General features: G+C 37.8%; 1 pseudogene; it reads left to right on the forward strand.

The window, feature by feature from the left end:
* The window catches only part of LOC107756254 (DNA mismatch repair protein Msh3-like), a 59,536-nt pseudogene extending 55,369 nt beyond the window's left edge, over positions 1 to 4,167 (forward strand).
* The last annotated feature ends 9,076 nt before the right edge of the window (positions 4,168 to 13,243 follow it).

The following is a 13,243-nucleotide window of genomic DNA, read 5'->3' on the forward strand; positions in this document are numbered from 1 at the left end:
CTGTAGCGAATCGATGTGTTTTTGTAAGAAAAATATCCATATTCAAAACTTAATAATCACTTTAATGTAGCTTGCGCTGACTGTTGTACACTGGAAGCAGTTCCAGGCGGATGACGCATGAGGTCAGTGCTGCGCATGCGCCAGTGAGTCTCGTTAAAACCAACGGTTGTTAACAGGAGCAAAGGAAGCAATGTTTCCTTACTTTAGCAAAGGAAAACCAGTCTCCTCTAGGCTTATATCGAAATCTTCCGACATTCTTCTTTACAAATCCTCGTTTTGTACTTCTAATTAGTTACCGTTGTTTTGTTTTGATCTCTCTGCTGCGTTTCCGCGTTCGTCACTTCTGAGCGGCGCATACGCAATGCTGAACTCATACATTATCAGCCCGGAGCTGCTTCCGTGTACAACTGCTGGTGCAAGCTACATTAAAGTGATTATTACGTTTTGAATATGGATATTTTTCTTACAAAAACGCATCGATTCGCTACAGGAGGCCTTTGTTCACCCCCCGGAGCCGTGTGAGACACTTTTTTTTATGGATGAGCGCTTTTTATTTAACTTCTTTTGGACTGATGCCCTGCAACACCTGCTGAGTGCCATTAAACAGCTTGAAAGGTCAAAGACCATTTTTAATATAACTCCAACTGGATTCGTCTGAAAGAAGAAAGTCATATACACCTAGGATGACTTGAGGGTGAGTAATTTATGGGCTAATTTTCATTTTTGGGTGAACTAACCCTTTAAGCATCCTGCTTAGAAAGCCCAAGTTTCTGCTGCTTCTCCTGAGAAGTAGTTGGTAGAAACTACTTTGGTTGGCACTGATTGGTAGAAACTACTTTGCATAAAAGAATGTGACTATGAGATATGGAACTTGAACAAATTTATTGTCAGGTTGTTATAGAAAATTGATGGCTTGGAAACATCTGTTAACCAATCAGAGTCAGGCATTTTGGAGTTCTGTGGAGTAAATTAAAGGAAGAAAGAGAATTTCAGAACCTTAAATGCTTGTAACACTGTTACAAGACACAGGTAGTGGTTACTTAACAGCTAGCCTGTGTGTATTGCAGTAATCCTATTGCATAAGTAGTCTTTGCTCTTCAGTTTCTCATTGAACTGTGCTGTGTAGTTTCACTTACCGACATTGAAATTCATGCTTAAATCATATCCAGATTCATAGTTCTGAAAATCTGTAAAAATCAGAACTCAGCTAGGTTCACTTCTTCCATCACCCCCCCGAACACACAAATCATATTCACAAATCAGGTTAATAATAACTTTGTCGTTACAGTCACACCATGACAAACGAAATGATTTTATGAGTTCTGAAGAAGTGGCATTTATTGAAAAAGTTCTTGGCAAAACTCAGTGACCTTCTAATGTCTATAATTGATTAAATATCTTTTCTCAGACAAAAATTTCTTCACAGTTATTATGCCATCATGTGGGTATTATTCACAGATTTGACACTTTTTAAAGTCATATGCTCGTATACTCTATACTTCAAGGTAATGTGTTTTATTTTTTTTAATTCAATTCAAATTTATTTGTATAGTGCTTTTCACAATACACATTGTTTCAAAGCAGCTTTACAGAAAATGCATGTTCTACATTACAAAGCAGAAGTGAATGTGTCCAAGTAATGTTAATTTCACAAATTAACAGTTCAAGATAATAGAATCATACAGTTAGCTAACATGAATTAATTTCAGGCAGAAGCTGAGAATCTTTAATCTAGATTTAAACAGAGCAAGTGTGTTTGAGCCCCGGACATTATCAGGAAGACTATTCCAGAGTTTAGTAGCCAGATGGGGAAAATGATCTCCCTCCTTTAGTGGACTTAGATATTCTAGGCACTACTAAAAGTCCAGAGTTTTGTGACCTTAAAGAGCGTGATGGATTATAGGGCATAAGAAGATCAGTTAAATATACAGGGGCTAAACCATTTAGTGCCTTATAGGTCAGTAGCAATATTTTGAAATCAATACGGAACTTAATAGGTAACCAGTGTAGAGATGATAAAATTGGGGTAATATGATCATATTTTTTTGACCTGGTAAAAACTCTAGCAGCTGCATTTTGTACTATTTGTAGCTTGTTTATTGAAGATGCAGGACAACCAGCTAGTAGTGCATTACAGTAATCTAGTCGAGAGGTCATGAATGCACAAACTAGCTTTTCTGCGTCTGAAACAGCTAACATGTTCCGTAGCTTAGCAATGTTTGTGAGGTGGAAGAAGGCTGTTTTTGTAACATATGTTACAAAATGAATGTTAAATGAATGAATGAATGAATGTTAAAATGCTTTCTCTTATCCCAGTATAATGGCTAAAATACTTGATCAATTCATAAAATTTTAGTGTAGTCCATTAAAGCATTATTTTACAATATTAAAGTTCCCCTATTATGCCATTTTTGTCATTTTGTTTTGGAAGTCTGCTACAACAGGTTTACATGCATGCAAGGTCAAAAAACGCTTTCGTTTTCTCAAAATATGCATTTAATATCACCTCATTTTTCAACAATTCTCAAACGATTCATTCAAAGCAGTTCTAAGATTTAGTCTCTCTAAACCCCTCCTTTCCGTGAACCTACTCCGCTTTGATTGGTCAGAAGGCCCAGTCTGTTATTACTGGTCTACCGCATACAGCGCATGTCTGAAACGTTACGCCTATTGCCATAGTTCCGTATTTTAAACGCTTTTAAATATAAAAGTCTATTGAGCCATCTTTCAAGAGCAAGCGTTTTGTGAATCCTGTTTTTTTCTCCCCGAGATTAGAGAAGTGGTTTCAAATCACTGACGACTGAGTCGATTCTTTCTTTTTGGAGATGATAACTTTATTTATTGTGCATTTTTGGCTTTACAACTTTGCACATTGTTTACATTCACATACAGCTACATTAAAGGGGTCATATGATGCGATTTCAATTTTTCCTTTATATTTGGAGTGTTACAAGCTCTTGGTGCATAAAGAAGATCTGTAAAGTTGCAAAGACTAAAGTCTCAAATCCAAAGAGATATTCTTTATAAAAGTTAAGAGTCAATCACACCTACCTAAAACGGTTCGTTCTAACACGCCCCCACATGTCTAGTGATGTCCAGATCGTGAACGAATCGTTCTATTTAACTGGATTTTCTTAGTGAACCGGTCGAACCAGTTCACCAAATCGAACTGAATAGTTTGAAATGGGTCGCGTCTCCAGTACGCACTAATCCACAAATTACTTAAGTTATTCGGATTATAAACGTGCCTGACACTCCCTCTGACGCGAAATAAACCAATATCCCGAGTTATTCAGTTACTCCTAACAGTACATTGACTGAACTGCTAAAAGAGAACCGATGACGGGATGTGCACGAGCAGAGCAGCTGGAGAACACAGTCAGAAATCTTGATATATAGCTCACACATGCTTGCACATATTCATAGTGGTATTGAAGGTGGGAGAGAGCGCTGTACATTCACTCCCCCCACCTACTATCCCTGCCGGTACGAGACTCGAACTCACAGCCTTTGGGTTACGAGTCCAACTCCCTAACCATTAAGCCACGACTTCCCTTCCTTAAGGGGCGTAACATTTCCGTCACACGCTTGAGGTATTCGGCCAATCACAACGCACTGGATAGCTGGCCAATCACAGCACACCTCGCTTTTTTAGAACGATGAGAATATTCGAAATGGCATAATAGGGGCACTATAACATAAAACAACATAGTATTTAGGCAGTAGACAGTGTATTACTGTATAAATTTAGTATCATCATCATCATCATCAGGATTATCATGGATCTTGTTTTCATAAATTATTTTCTTGAAACTTTTATTCTTTTACAATGAATCCTCTGATCTGATCGTTACTTTGATACACACATAGGGCTTCCAAGGTGTTTAATAACTCGATTGCTCTCATTTCCAGAGGAACAGGTGCAGCCAGAGTTCATCACATTTCTCTATCAGCTGATTGAAGGCGCAGTTGCCAGGAGCTACGGGCTAAATGTAGCACGTCTGGCTGAAATCCCCGAGTCCATCCTCAGGACTGCTGCATTCAAATCCAAAGAGTTGGAGGCTCTCGTGAACAACACGGAGGTACGTGGGCTGATTGGTTACACAATGGAAAAAGAACACTGTAGTAATTTTGGATTGTGGAGGAGCTTCTTTCAGAACAAATTAAATACTTTTTGGGTTTGAGCGGCTCCATTTGCAAAAATATTGTGTAGACATATTTTTGTATGTTGTATTTGTTCATAGACATTGAAGTCAGTGCTAGAAACCTGTGCTAAAAAATTGTCAGAATTAGAAATGTAGTGTAACTGATTGTGTAAAGCCAGCTGCTTTGCATAGATTATTTTCACAAACCGTACACGGAAGCCAGTTTCTCCAGTTGCATGTATTTCCTATCTTAGTGTTATATGCATTTGTATTTGCACCAGCCACTAAAACAGCAGCAGTTTACCGAATGTCTTTGATTTATCTACATTGTTACAAATATTTCCTGAGCTATTGATGCTGTTTAAACCTTTTTGTAATTGTATGGTATGTAATGATTTTACCCCCTTCTCTCTTTACAAACATAGGAAAATGGTGAGAGCGTTATCTGATGCCTGGAGTATCACCAACAAGGAAGCATTGCTGGATTGGAGAAAGTGTTGTCTCTAATAATAGCATGATGGTTTTTGCCTATAGGATGATGGTTGCAAAAACCGTTAAACAAACAGGAACTGAATATCATGTATTTAAATACATCATGTATTTCGTCACCTGTTTTAACATTAACTCAAAACAGTAGATCTTACAACTATGAATGATGTCTTTATATAGAAATTATCCAGGTGCTTTGGCCAGAGGATTTGCTGGTAATATGCTGTATTTTCGTCCATATGAAAAAATAAAAAAGAAGAAAATTATGCACCTTTCTAAGATTGTTAGTGTAATGTTATATTGACATGAATTAAACTGGAGATCAAATATTTTTCTGTAAATTGGTGTGTTCATTCCATTAGTTCACCCATAAATGAAAATCCTGTCATCATTTACTCACCCTCATGTTTGATTTTCTTTCTTCTTCTTAATTTTAACAATGCTGGTAACCAAACAGTTTTGGTGCCCATTGACAAAATGAATATTTTACGGAAGAATGTAATTGATAAAGATTTGGAATGGTAATTGGTGACAATGTTCATTTCTTGGGTGAACTATCCCTTTAAATTTCCTCAGTAATCTCATTGTCCTTCAAAGGTGAAGTCTGTGATGAATGATAATCAGTCTTCATAAAAGCTGAAGCAGTCAGGCTGAGAACATAAAACCCTCCTGTGTCTTCCTCCCTTACTCACATTTGCATTGCTTTGAGGTTACCGTGGTTTGCTTTAATAATATTTTAAATGTCATTTAAAATGATGAATTATAGATTATGCTACACTTTATAAAGTAAACTGCTTTAACTGAATTTGAAAATTGATTTATTTCTGTATGTTATGAAACATGCGGTAGATCAGTTAAAACCATCTTATATTTGTCATCCTTACATGCTAAAAGTTGAGAAAAAATCATGGCAAATAAAATAAAGGAAAATGAGTGTGGATTTCTCGGATGTAATTGAAGCTTGATAGAGACTGAGAACACACAAACACACAAATTAAATCATTGATAGAGACTTGAACAGTGAATGGGATGAAGAGTGAAACTTTTAAACTTGATAATTCACGTGTGATAAAAGAGATGTCCAAAATGTGCAATTCTCCAGGACCAGGATTGAGAACCAGAAGCCCTGTAGTAAGAATTTGCTAACAGTGTTAGGGGCCCTTCACAAAGAATGTGTTTTTGTAGTTAAAAACGGTCTAGAGACATGTTTTATGTTGTTGTTGTTGAAAATGTGCTTGCAAAAGTTGAAATTTTAACTTGAGTGCCGTGTTTTTAGAATGCTGTCATGAGACGCAAGTGCAACGGTCAAACAAATTGTCTAGACTCTAGAGCATGTTTACTGTGCATAGAAAAACAATGGAAAACAAAAGCAGTTGAATGTAAAAACGTGTTCTATGTGAATGGCCCCTTAAGGCCCGTTCACACCAAGGACTATAATGGTAACTATAAAATTTTAACTGTATCACTCTTAATTCTAAGAGAACAGGGAAGTCCACATCACAGCTATAACAATAAGGACACAGCTGAACGAAATTGTTGGAATCACTTTCAGAACAATTTTTTTCCAGCTTATGAGTGATAAATACATTGGTAGCCAGTCAGATTCCATTCGACTTTATAGAACTTGAGTATTTAAAGCGGCAGAAGACAAAACAGCAGTATATGCTTATAAACAGAACAATGTTGTGTGTTGCTGTGGATGCTAATACAATTAATGGTTTAGTTATCTTAATAGACAGCATTCTTGGTGTAAACGTACCTTTACACTTGTTTGCGTGGCAGTTTATGCAATAGTATTTAATGAAATGATAAACTATTAATGTGTTTAATGTGTAATTTCTAATGCTGCTTGTAGTTTTTTTTTGTGAGTACCTTAGTAATTGTTTTCTGAATGAGTGTCATGGACACTGAAATGTAACATGTTGCATGTACCCAGTGTGAATTGTGGCTTTTCTTTAAATGCAAATTAACCTACCAGTAAAGCGCCTAATTGTACCTTGTCAGTTGCTAGAGTGATGCGCTGTAGCGCGCTTCGCCCCGCCTACTCATTAAAATCCCTGCATCGCCCGCCTCCTTATTAAAATTTCTGTATCGCCTCGCCTCCTCGTTAAGATCTGCGAGTCTTTCTGCCTGCGCTTTTGATCCTCCCACTCATTAAAAGCTGCGCTCAGCCACAAGGGAAAGTGGACCTCAGCGCGGGAGAGAGAGCGAGAGAGACGCTGTCTCTTTAAGAGAGGATGCCAAAGCCGATTACATCTGATCTCAACCGTGATTCTCTCTCGCCGTCTGTCCACTACTATTGCTTATTTTGCTATACTGCATGAGCTAAACGCGTTGACACAGCGTTGTTCGTCGGGGTTAGAACTTTTCTTCAGGTCAGAAATGGATTGGGCTCCGAACTCGTTTGGATGAGTCGCTTATGAGCAGTGCGCGTCGGCTCGGCAACTTTCCCGTGCGCATTTCTCCAAACATCCTAGGTGGAAAGTTAAAATCACATGGGATATGGTGACAAACAAGTGAATACACATTAAACCAAGACGGAAAATGCAGAAGAGTGTTCGGTACAATGAGGGACACGCTCTGTATCTCTCCGTTATCGCGCGTAAAGAGGGCACCAAGCGGGGTTATCTCAGCAAGAAGACCACAGAAAACAGTAAATGGCATGAGAAGTTTTTTGCACTTTATCAGAATGTTTTATTTTACTTCGACACCGACCAGAGTGCTCGACCATCAGGGATTTATCTTCTGGAAGGATGCACATGTGAACGAGTCCCTGCGCCCAAGGTGTCCACTGTTGGCAGAGAGACACTTGACAAGCTGGTGAGTTCAACGTTTCTTCAACATATCAGTTTAATAAAGGCACGAATTATGGGGAGGAGGTCAAAACTAAATGATAGGGCGTCCAAAATTGTTTTCTTTTTTTTTTATATACATAAACGTATGTTATTTTAACCTGCCCTTTCAACGTTCTCTTAACTAAAAAAGTTGAATTACAAGTTGTTGGAGCGCACTGAACAGACGCTCGTGAATCGAGGTCGAGTTCGCGAGATGAGGTAACCATAGCAACAGTACGCTGCGCTAGCGCTTAATATTAGTGTCGGATTGTAAATCAACAAATACACAAGTACGGCCATTATCACTTTACTATAGATGTCACATATTCTTAAAAACGAGCGTTCTGTTTAAAACATCTTTTTAAATGTTGGCAGTTAGCTAACTGTGTCCAAAATGCGTTTTGGTTGCGCATGAGGTACCTCCAGAGATTGTGCCCTAAAATGACTGACGTAAACACCTTTAAAAATCCCAGACCCCTGAAAGTTCTTGAATAATTCACACATTAAATATAATCAAAATAGTAAAAAAAAAAAAAAAAACTGGTAATGGAAGGAAATAAGGAAACATCTTTCTGCTTTTTGTATTTTTTTTAGTGCTGTTATCACAGTATGCGTAAAAGAGATCTGAAGGAATTATCACTGACATCTGGAAATCCAGCCTAGTCTTCATCTTGGAGAATATATTAGTCTCTCTCTTCTGCTCATATCGTAAAAAAGCAAAACGTCGTCAGTGTGTTGGAAAGTATCTAATAGACCATTGCAAATGTCTTGTAAAAACGATTTCTTTGCTATGTGAAAACCTTTTGCATTGAACATCACAAGTCCTCTTTTGAACAGGATTCGAGCAGTGCAGAAACGTGACCATGGTATGGAAACGTTATGCATCGATATGGATCATCGCCTATATTGACTCGTGATGTCTTTATTAGTGTGTGAGATAATAATTGAATTTCATATGGGGTTCTGAAGCCTTTTTATCATGAGCAAATGTTCCCCTTCTGCCAATATAATGCAGTGGTCTGCTGATGTCATTAAAAATGTGGGATTGTAGGTGGCCATTGATGTCAGATATTAATTTAAGTTACAAACCGTATTAGAGGCTCCCCATTCAACAGGTGCAGTCTGTTACCTCTGCACAGAAAAAAAAAAACTACTTATGCCAGTGTCATTTATGCAAAAGCATCACAAGCCATGCCTAATATGGGAATTATCCGAGCTCTATAACCACCCATGTTGTGGTTAACACATTAACATATGATTATTCTGTATTATATTGCGATGGAAAAATATTCTTATTCCTAATATTATATTCCTTCTGTAAAAGTTGAATCTCTTGAGGACCCCATGAAATCAAAGTGACAGTTTTGTGCCTTTTATTTTGTCTGTTAGTTTTGAGGGAATTTATATGGCAGTGTTTCTTCCAAATGTTGACCAAATAAATTTTTAGCAAATAAACATGGGTGTTGTTCAGCTGGTACAGGTCACCCCCATGGTTATTTAAATGTTGCTTACAAAAGAGATATAATAAGCAGCCAATATGTTAATAGTAGGCATGCTAAAAAGCAACTAGTTAATAGTGAGAATTGGTCCCTATACTAAACTGTTATATGATGTGAAACATCTGAAAATGTAAGTTTATAAAAACATATGAATAAGGCCATACAAATTGCAACCAGATACCTTTGTTTCTTGGCTGTGATGTAAGCCTGTTGGCATATATAACCACCTAACCATTAAGTCTGCAAAACTGCTGATGAGTTAATAAGATTCAATTTCATTTTATTGATTTCATGTTGCAGTTTAGCTTTGTTTTCTCTGCCTGTTAATGGTGCTGTGCATTTTGATTGATCAAAATAATGATATCCCATGTGAACTTAAGGCTTGTTGAAAACCAGCCGTACTAAAAACTTCACTTTTATAGCTGAAAAAGATTTGTTAAGCATCAGCAATCATGTAGCGCTTTGAATATTATGCCTGCTCAAACAGAAATGAGATGGCTTTTAATCTACAGATGTTATATAGTTCTCACACAGTGCATGTTTGTACCCTGTATCGACTCTTTCCTCTGCGAGAACACAGTTAGAAATCCTCTCTCAATCACACACCCACAGACTCCCACACGGCTGCATACAAGTATGCACACTCTCTCCCACAGACAACTAAAAAGACAAAAAGGAATAAATGTGGGCTAGTCTATAAAGAGTACAGAAAGGTGTAGAAGCAGTCGATATGGAATACTGAAACTCCTTTGGGGAGAAAAAACCCTGAGGAATAGAGAATGTAAACCAAGCAAAAACGTTTACGAATAAATGTTTTCAGCTCTGCTGAAACCGATGATCAAAATGCATTTCCCAGTGATTTAAAAACAAAATAGAATAATGCCAGATTTCTGAGGATTGGGCATTTGCTGAAAATACGGTAAATGGACGTCCTTAAGCTTATAAAGACCATGGAACAATCAGACAACATCATGATTTGATTTAGGGTCTTTTGTTGTTATGAGATCTTTTGTATTACCTGCCTTTATGAAAGATTAATTACATCAACAAAGAAATTATATGGGGTAATAAAACACTTCTGGGACTCATGAAGTGAAGTGTATTCCTGCTAATGTTTTGTCCTGGATCAGTATCATAATCTTATGATTTCTAAATAAATAATCGCCTTAGAGCAACAACAAACATGCTGCATATGTATGTATTGCACGAGGAGAGCTGATCTTTGTTTTGTTCAAGCTGGATGAAGTTGATTCAGTGCATATCCTGCTGATGTTTTCAGATTCAAATTATTTTGTTTGTGCGTATAGTATAAATAATGCAACAAAATGCAGTTAGATTACAGTGGTAAAGCCTTTACTGTTGTTTACTATCGCCATGCACCTTAAATGCTGATAACACCAATTCTTTATTTTATATTCCATACACTGCCCCAAGACTCATTGATGTTTCTTGGTCTTGCGTGTAGTTCATTCATATCCAGCATATCTTATGAGCTGACAGTTTGATGAATGAGGGGCAAAGAGGTGCACTGTCTGTGGGGACTGAGTGTTTAGTTTTCAGAAGAGACCCAGGTAATAACTTCAGGGTACAGAAGGAAGGATGACAAAGTAATACTGCAAGTTTCTTGTAAACAAAGTTGATGTTTTTTTTTTTGCTTTGTTGAAATGTCTTTTGCTTGAGTTCTCTTTCTACCTTTAGCCAAAGAAATTAGTCAGCGATTAGTTGTCAACACTGGCACTATTAAAAAGGTTAGTTCACCGAAAATAATGTCTGTTTCTCACCTGTTCATTGTTTAACTCATCCGTATTCTTTCTTTTGTGAAACATAAAAGTAGATGTTTATCTGAATGTCTTGACTGTTCTTTTCCATGCAATAAAAGAAATGGTGGCCACACTCTAAAAATAAAGGTTCTTTATTGGCTTCTATTGTTAAGAAGGTTAAGAATCATTAACATCCATGCAATCTTTCCATTGCTCAGAGGGTTCTTTATACTGTTTCTTCAGATTATTAAAATGTTCACACTAAGAAAAAAATTTTCTTTCAGGAACTGTTCACTGAAAGGTTCTTTGGGGAGCCCAAAATGGTTCATCGGTGGCATATCTGCAAACAAACAAACAAACAAATTAATTAATTAATTAATTAAAATCCCTTTGGAACCTTTATTTTTAAGAGAGTAGGGGCTCTTAAAGTTAAATTGAAAGGCAAGATTGTGAGTGAATAGAGTAACTTCTTACCTTTTGGCCTGTCCCACACACAAAGCTATTTTATATGGCTTCAAAAGACGTAGAGAATAAAGCACATCTGGACTACTGTTATTTTACTTTTTTGTCCTTTTTGACAGCCCCACTTTTGACTCAGTTTACATTTTACATCTTGTTTAGCGTTACACAGTAGAAAGTAAGTCATGTAGGTTTATAGTGTAACAGTATTTTTATTTTCATGTGAACCATCCATTTAATTTTATTGATTGATATTGCATGTAGTCTGCAATTCAGTGTTATGAAATGTAAGATGTTGACATTTGGTATCCCATTTGATCTTGTTTGTTTACAGCATCAGATCAAATGCTTGTAATTGATAATTGATAATTACTTGTAATTGATACAGCCGGAACTCAGTTACATATACAGTGGGTACAGAAAGTATTCAGACCCCCTTAAATTTTTCACTCTTTGTTATATTGCAGCCATTTGCTAAAATCATTTAAGTTAATTTTTTTTCCTCATTAATGTACACACAGCACCCCATATTGACAGAAAAACACAGAATTGTTGACATTTTTGCAGATTTATTAAAAAAGAAAAACTGAAATATCACACGGTCCTAAGTATTCAGACCCTTTGCTTTGACACTCATATATTTAACTCAGGTACTGTCCATTTCTTCTGATCATCCTTGAGATGGCTCTACACCTTCATTTGAGTCCAGCTGTGTTGGATTATACTGATTGGACTTGATTAGGAAAACCACACACCTGTCTATATAAGACCTTACAGCTCACAGTGCATGTCAGAGCAAATGAGAATCATGAGGTCAAAGGAACTGCCTGAAGAGCTCAGAGACAGAATTGGGGCAAGGCACAGATCTGGCCAAGGTTACAAAAAAATTTCTGCTGCACTTAAGGTTCCTAAGAGCACAGTGGCCTCCATAACCCTTAAATGGAAGACGTTTGGGACGACCAGAACCCTTCCCAGAGCTGGCCGTCTGGCCAAACTGAGCTATCGGGGGAGAAGAGCCTTGGTGAGAGAGGTAAAGAAGAACCCAAAGATCACTGTGGCTGAGCTCCAGAGATGCAGTCGGGAGATGGGAGAAAGTTGTAGAAAGTCAACCATCACTGCAGCCCTCCACCAGTCGGGGCTTTATGGCAGAGTGGCCCAACGGAAGCCTCTCCTCAGTGCAAGACACATGAAAACCCGCATGGAGTTTGCTAAAAAACACCCGAAGGACTCCAAGATGGTGAGAAATAAGATTATCTGGTCTGATGAGACCAAGATAGAACATTTTGGCCTTAATGCTAAGCGGTATGTGTGGAGAAAACCAGGCACTGCTCATCACCTGTCCAATACAGTCCCAACAGTGAAGCATGGTGGTGGCAGCATCATGCTGTGGGGGTGTTTTTCAGCTGCAGGGACAGGACGACTGGTTGCAATCGAGGGAAAGATGAATGCGGCCAAGTACAGGGATATCCTGGACGAAAACCTTCTCCAGAGTGCTCAAGACCTCAGACTGGGCCGAAGGTTTACCTTCCAACAAGACAATGACCCTAAGCACACAGCTAAAATAACGAAGGAGTGGCTTCACAACAACTCTGTGACTGTTCTTGAATGGCCCAGCCAGAGCCCTGACTTAAACCCAATTGAGCATCTCTGGAGAGACCTAAAAATGGCTGTCCACCAACGTTTACCATCCAACCTGACAGAACTGGAGAGGATCTGCAAGGAGGAATGGCAGAGGATCCCCAAATCCAGGTGTGAAAAACTTGTTGCATCTTTCCCAAAAAGACTCATGGCTGTATTAGATCAAAAGGATGCTTCTACTAAATACTGAGCAAAGGGTCTGAATACTTAGGACCATATGATATTTCAGTTTTTCTTTTTTAATAAATCTGCAAAAATGTCAACAATTCTGTGTTTTTCTGTCAATATGGGGTGCTGTGTGTACATTAATGAGGAAAAAAAATTAACAAATGATTTTAGCAAATGGCTGCAATATAACAAAGAGTGAAAAATGTAAGGGGGTCTGAATACTTTCCGTACCCACTGTATATATAATAAAA

This window comes from Sinocyclocheilus rhinocerous, unplaced genomic scaffold (genome assembly GCF_001515625.1).
Source record: "Sinocyclocheilus rhinocerous isolate Xijiao unplaced genomic scaffold, SAMN03320098_v1.1 scaffold1043, whole genome shotgun sequence".
Lineage (NCBI taxonomy): Eukaryota > Metazoa > Chordata > Actinopteri > Cypriniformes > Cyprinidae > Sinocyclocheilus > Sinocyclocheilus rhinocerous.